General features: G+C 48.1%; 1 long non-coding RNA gene across 4 annotated transcripts in view; it reads left to right on the top strand.

Annotated features, from left to right (window-relative positions):
- Positions 1-382: 382 nt before the first annotated feature.
- LOC142068459 (uncharacterized) overlaps positions 383-6,000 on the top strand; it is a 47,494-nt gene continuing 41,876 nt past the window's right edge. For 3 of the 4 annotated variants that reach the window (XR_012664289.1, XR_012664287.1, XR_012664288.1), the window contains exons 1-2: positions 383-634; positions 2,786-2,925. This is a non-coding gene — a long non-coding RNA (uncharacterized LOC142068459). The remainder of the gene's footprint in view (positions 635-2,785; positions 2,926-6,000) is intronic. The other variant, XR_012664290.1, reaches the window with a different exon arrangement.

The following is a 6,000-nucleotide window of genomic DNA, read 5'->3' as shown; positions in this document are numbered from 1 at the left end:
TCCTGCTTTGCTTAGATTTGCTTAGATATTCAGCAGCTGGAGTGGTGTTTTGCTCATTGTAATCAGCTTTGTTAGTGTTGGGTCACAAATTACGTTAGTACTGAATGCAGAGATAGTGAAATGGCATTACCAATGTAATTATTTTGGGAAGACTGTGCTTAACCTGTTCCAAATGGCGGCGGGGGGGGGGGGGTCACCCTTAGCAGGGAGGACCTCATTGAGCCAGGAGTTCGACTGCCAAAGCCTTGTGCAAGTAGGGGAGGAGGGAACAGGAGTCCTGGTCAGGAGGCTGCAATCCCTTTTTTCCCCTCCCCCAGTCCTCTCTAAACTGGCTTACCCTGTTCTTCCCCACTGTTCAAAGAATAGAGCTAAATAGGCTTAATGAGGAGCCTCTTTTGTTATTTTAATTGCTCAATCAGAGCTGAAACCAGTTGTGGTAGGACTGTGTTTGTGCCCTGCCTGTTAAGAGCTAAAATCACTGAGAGCTGAAATCACCTGAGATGGGGCAGTATTTCTGGCCAGCCTGCAAAAGAGCTGAAAATTACTGAGAGACGGATATGCAGAGGTCACAGCAGAGAGGCAGAAGGTGACTGACAGCTGACAAATGAGTGACCAGCAGGGCAGCAGCAGAGAGGTAGGATGAATGGCCAGCAGGGTGGCGGTGGAGAGGCGTGATGGGCGGCCAGCAGGGTGGCAATGGAGACGTGTGACGAGCAGAGCGGTGAGCAGCCAGTGGAGCAAGGAAGATGCCTCTTTACCCCTCCCCACTCAGGGTGGGAGGTGAACTCTGCAGATGCACCTCTGAACTCTGGGCTTGCACTGACCAAGACAGCAACAGTGAGTGAGGTGCAGAGATGAGTCAGGCATGCGAAAGGGACTTTTGGGTTGCTGGAATATAGAACCTGAGGGGAAAAGTACACTGCCCAACCTACTTGGGGATGGGTCTTTTAGTGATGGTTTATGTTTATGAACTCTTCCAAATTAATTCCGAGTTACTTCTCTCCTTTTATTAAAAGTTTATTTTCTACACTCGGACTCTGTGCTTGTGGGTGGGGAAGTATTGCCTTTCAGAAGTTCCCAGGGGTGTAATTTTCCCACATTACTGTGTGGGGGCTCGAGCCAGTTCTGTGTTGTATCAATGGAAAGGAACCCCTAGATATTTAACCCAGCCCTGATTGCTGCAGGATCCATCTGGCAGAAGGGTTACATTTTGGGAGGCTCGTCCAGGATCCTGGGTCGGTACCCCTCGCAAGTACATCTTGAGTGATTCACTAAATTGGGGAAACAATTGTGTTTATATTTTGAGGAAATCACTGTTTGTGTAATGGCTAATATGTTGGGTTTGTTGGGCTCTGACTCAGCAGCCCCTAGCTTGGGGGCTGCAGCCTCAGCTGATGATTGGGCAAAAGCACTGGGGAAAACATTGGAAAAGGTTGTGTTGTCCCATGCTATGTCAAGCTGCTATCGTAAGTTAAGGTTATTTGCTGGGAGTCCCATTACAATACCTAAGGAAGAGGAGTTTGAACCCTGGTTAGAGCATACTACTGAAATGCTGCAGGAGTGGGCCGGACCAGATGCTGGGAAGCGAAGATGTCTAACAGAGAGCCTCAGAGGCCCAGCATTAGACGTGATTCGCACCCTGAAGCTCACTAACTCTGGGGTCAGTGTGAAGGACTGCCTAGAGGCCCTTGAGCACACCTTTGGGAGCATAGAGGGCTCTGAGGACAGTTATTGAAAGTTCCTTAATTCCCGACAGCAAAGGGGCGAGAAGGTTTCAGCCTATGTACAGAGGCTGGAGAGGCTGCTTCAGGGAGCTGTCAAGAGGGGAGCAGTGACTGCCGAGCAGATGGATCAGACCAGACTTGCTCAAATTGTAAGATGAACTCGATATCAGAACCCGATTCTACTTCATCTCCACTTAAGAGACTGACAGGAATGTCCCCCGAGTTACTCCCAGCTGATAAAAGAGGTCAGAGGGGAGGAAGAAACGCAGGCTGCCAGTGAGTTTTGGAAAGCCCAACCATCTGAGCCAGCCAGCACAGCACTCCTGTGGGCAGCCAGTGTACTGATAGCGAGCGCTGTAGAGGAACTTGCCCAGCAAGTGCAGGTCCTAATAGAACAGATCGCTGAGGTGCAAAGCACCATTGACCGAACTAAGACTTCCAGGCATAAGAAGCCTCTGGCTGTGGCGATGGAGAAGTCAGCATTTAGAGCCACCTTTCCACCTGACCAAAGGGGGAAAGGACAATTCTTCTTTCTCTGGTGTGGTCAGGGTGGACACAGTGCTGCCAAGTGTCGTAATGAAGAAAATCCCTCCTTAGTGTATGGAAAGCTGACAACCAGTTGGGTGGGGTCGAGGAACTGCTGAAGGGTCCTGGGATGGCAGCCACCCAGGGCTGCAAGATTTGAAGGTTTCCCTGGAAAAGACTGTCCAGATGGGATGTCCTCAGGACTGATAGGGCCTCGAGCGGAGGTCACAGTGAGGATTGAAGGGGCAGAATGTAAAGCAGTGCTTGACACTGGATCTCAAGTGACTATTATATTTCAGTCATTCTACCACCAGATGCTTAGGTACCTGTGTATACAGCCACTGACAGGCCTTGGCCTGTGTGGCCTCAGCATGAATGAACACCCCTACCAAGGGTATGTCATAATGCACCTGGAATTTCCAGAGGAGGTTGCTGGTGTAAGAAAAGAGGGAGTCACCGCTGCCTTAATATGCCCCGACTCTAAAGTAATTTCTGATGTGTCTGTGCTGATAGGGTCCAACTCTGGTCTTTTCAAGGTATTCCCGGATTACTGCAGACAATGGGCTGGGGACCAATACCTGAACATCCTGATGGTCCATATGTTTTGTGCTGAAACCTATAGAAGAATTGAGAGCACTAAAACAGGGGTGTTGGAGCTACCAATGGGAGCATTGAGGTATGTGGGCATGATTTCCTTAGTAGTGCCTGCAAAGATGGAGCGAGAAGTGCTTGTCATGAGTACCTAGCTGAAAGACGGCAAAGAGGCAGGTGGCAGCAGAAGGTGACTGATATTTGGCTGGTGAGCAAGTGGCTGGTGAGCCAGAGAGGCACAGTATGTGGCCAGCAGGTCGGCTGCCGGAGATAAGTGGCCTGCGGTGAGTGGCCAGCGGGGCGGCTGGTGGAGAGGCGCAGCTGGTGGTGAGTCGCCAGCAGGGCGGCTGGCAGAGAGGGCCAAAGCAGAGCCCTGCAGAGAGGGGCGGCAAGCAAGTGCTTGAGCAGCAGAGTGTGTAAAGAGCCTTTTTACCCCCCTGCACCCAGGGAGGGAGATGAACTCTGCAGATGCAACTGTGGGTCTGCACTGACCAAGGACAGCAACTGTGAGTGGGGTGCAGAGAAGGGTCAGGCATGTGAAAGGGACTTTTGGGTTACTGGACTTAAGAACCTGAGGGGAAAAGCACACTGCCCAACTTACTTGGGGGTGGGTCTTTTGCTCATGGTTTATGTTTATGAACCCTGTTTGCAGTGTTTTCTCAAATTAATGCCGAGTTACTTCCCTCCTTTTATTAAAATGTTTCTTTTCTATACTCAGACTCTGTGCTTGCGAGTAGAGAATTGTTGCCTCTAGAGGTGCCCAGGGGTGGTGTGTAATTTTCCCAGATTACTGGGTGTGGGCTTGAGCCTGTTCTGTGTTGTATCGATGTAGAGGAATCCTTAGATGTTGAACCCGGCCCTGGTTGCAGCTGCCTCCACCTGGCAGAAGGGTTACATAATGAAGCATCTAAAAATTAACAAATGAAAACCCTGTATTCTCTGTTGCCTTCTTAAGGGAGTTAAACACATGTGTTAAAATCTAGAACTGATCAGGAACTTTTTGACAAAATGTTTTTTCATCAGAAAATGCCTGTTTGTTGAAACTTTTGATGGAAAAGGGTTGGTTTCAATTAAACTTTCTCAGGTCCAAGATGGAATTTCTGGTCAGTGAGAGAGAGAGACACCCACTCCCACCCTCCAGCTGAGTGGTTAGGGCATTCATCTGGGATGTAGGTTCAATGCTCTATTCTGCCTGATTCAGAGCAGAGATTTGAACTGGGATTGCCCACATCTGAGGAGAGTTTCCTAACCACTGGGCTATATAATCAGTCTCTCTTTTTGCTATTTATACACAGTGAACATCAGCAAAAGGAAAGACTGAGGGAAAAGAACCCTCATTTTATAGCCCAGCAGGCACTCACATGGGGTGTGGGGTGTTAGGATAAAGATATTCAGGCCTGTCTGCAAAGGCCTGTACTTTAAGAATTTAGGTGTATTCTTATCACTTGGCTAGTCCTAGAGGTATAAAAGAAGAATCAAGATCACTGTCTGCTGGTGTAAGGGCCTTCTCTTACTGTGACAGTCTGAGGCCCTGTTCTTAGGCTAAGGCCTTTGGGTAAGCAGCAGAGGCAGCCATAAGCTAGGAAGCAAACAGTCACATCCTCACATTCCAAACTAGTCATATTGAAATAAGGTGCTATTGGGCTGTTAGGCAGTATCAGGACAAGATTGTATTCCTATCACCTCCAGAGAAAGGGAAGTGCCTAGAAAATGTAAAAGGAAACTTAGTTTGATAGCATCCTGTCTGGCAAGAACTCACTTATCAATAGCTGGGATGTGAAATCCTCACTTCTGTATTGTCTTGTCATTATAGTTCCCACTTTGCTATTTGTCTGTATAATCTCTGTCTGGTTCTGTGATTGTTCCTGTCTGCTGTATAATTAATTTTGCTGGATGTAAACTAATTAAGGTGGTGGGATATAATTGGTTACATAATCATGTTACAATATGTTAGGATTGGTTAGTTAAATTTCAGGAAAATGATTGGTTAAGGTATAGAACTCAAGTTTTACTATATAATCTGTAGTCAATGAGGAAGTGGGTGGGTCTGGGTGGGAGGGGGTGGGGGAGATGGGAACAGGAAATGGGGGTAAGAAAATTGGAATCATGTTTTGCTAAAGGGGGAAATGGGAACAGGGAATGGGAGTAAGGAAGTTGGAATCATGTTTGGCTAAGGGTAGGAATGGGAACAGGGACACAAGTGTAAGGCTCTGTGGTGTCAGAGCTGGGAAGGAGGATACTAAGGAAGGAAACTGGAATCATGCTTGCTGGAAGTTCACCCCAATAAACATCGAATTGTTTACACTTTTGGACTTCGGGTATTGTTGCTCTCTGTCCATGCGAGAAGGACCAGGGAAGTAAGTGGGTGAAGGAATAAGCCCCCTAACATGGGAGACCCTACATTCCTTGTTCTAAAACAGGCAGAGTAGACTTGAATCTAGGTCTTCTATACCCTAGCTGAGTGCCCTAACCATTGGGCTATTGGCTATTCTGGGGTAAGTGGGTATCTCTTGTGCTTTTTCTCAAAAATTTCAGAAGAGGTGTCATTTTTATTCTGCATCAGAGTGAAAACAAATTTGGAAACATTGATTTAAAAAAATGGAATTTTTGTGTTCCCACAAACCTACTAAAATTTACATTCAGAGGAAAATGTTCTCTGTATTTGATAGCTATAGGCTTTATTTGTGAGATTTTCTTCAGTTTTATATTGCTGAAGTCATGCTGATGACAAACTTCATAAATAGATCTCTGGGCCAAACTCCAACCTGATGCAAGTGGGTGTGATGCTATTGATTTAACAGACTTGCATCCATTTACTCCATAGTTCAGTTTCTCTCCAGATCCACTTATAAGCAACTCTGAATCAGAGGCAGATTAAGGTTTCCTGGGCCAGAGCAAGGGGGGGGGCATACCCCAGCCCTTCCACCTGTGGCCCCACCCCCGTTCCGCCCCTCCACATATGACCCTGCCCACCGCCCCACCCCTTTCTGCCCCTTCCCTGGGGCCTCACCCCTATTTCACCTAGGTCCCTTCCATTCCACCCCCAAGACTGGGGAAGCCCTGTCCCCCCACTGCACCAGCCCTGAGGCCGCAGCAGGTAGCAAGAGCTCCTCCAGTCCCAGGGCCACAGTGGGGGTCGTGGTGCTGGGTCTTCCCCAGC

Source organism: Caretta caretta, chromosome 11 (genome assembly GCF_965140235.1).
Source record: "Caretta caretta isolate rCarCar2 chromosome 11, rCarCar1.hap1, whole genome shotgun sequence".
In the NCBI taxonomy this organism is placed as follows: domain Eukaryota; kingdom Metazoa; phylum Chordata; order Testudines; family Cheloniidae; genus Caretta; species Caretta caretta.
This window is presented reverse-complemented; position numbering and strand designations above follow the sequence as displayed.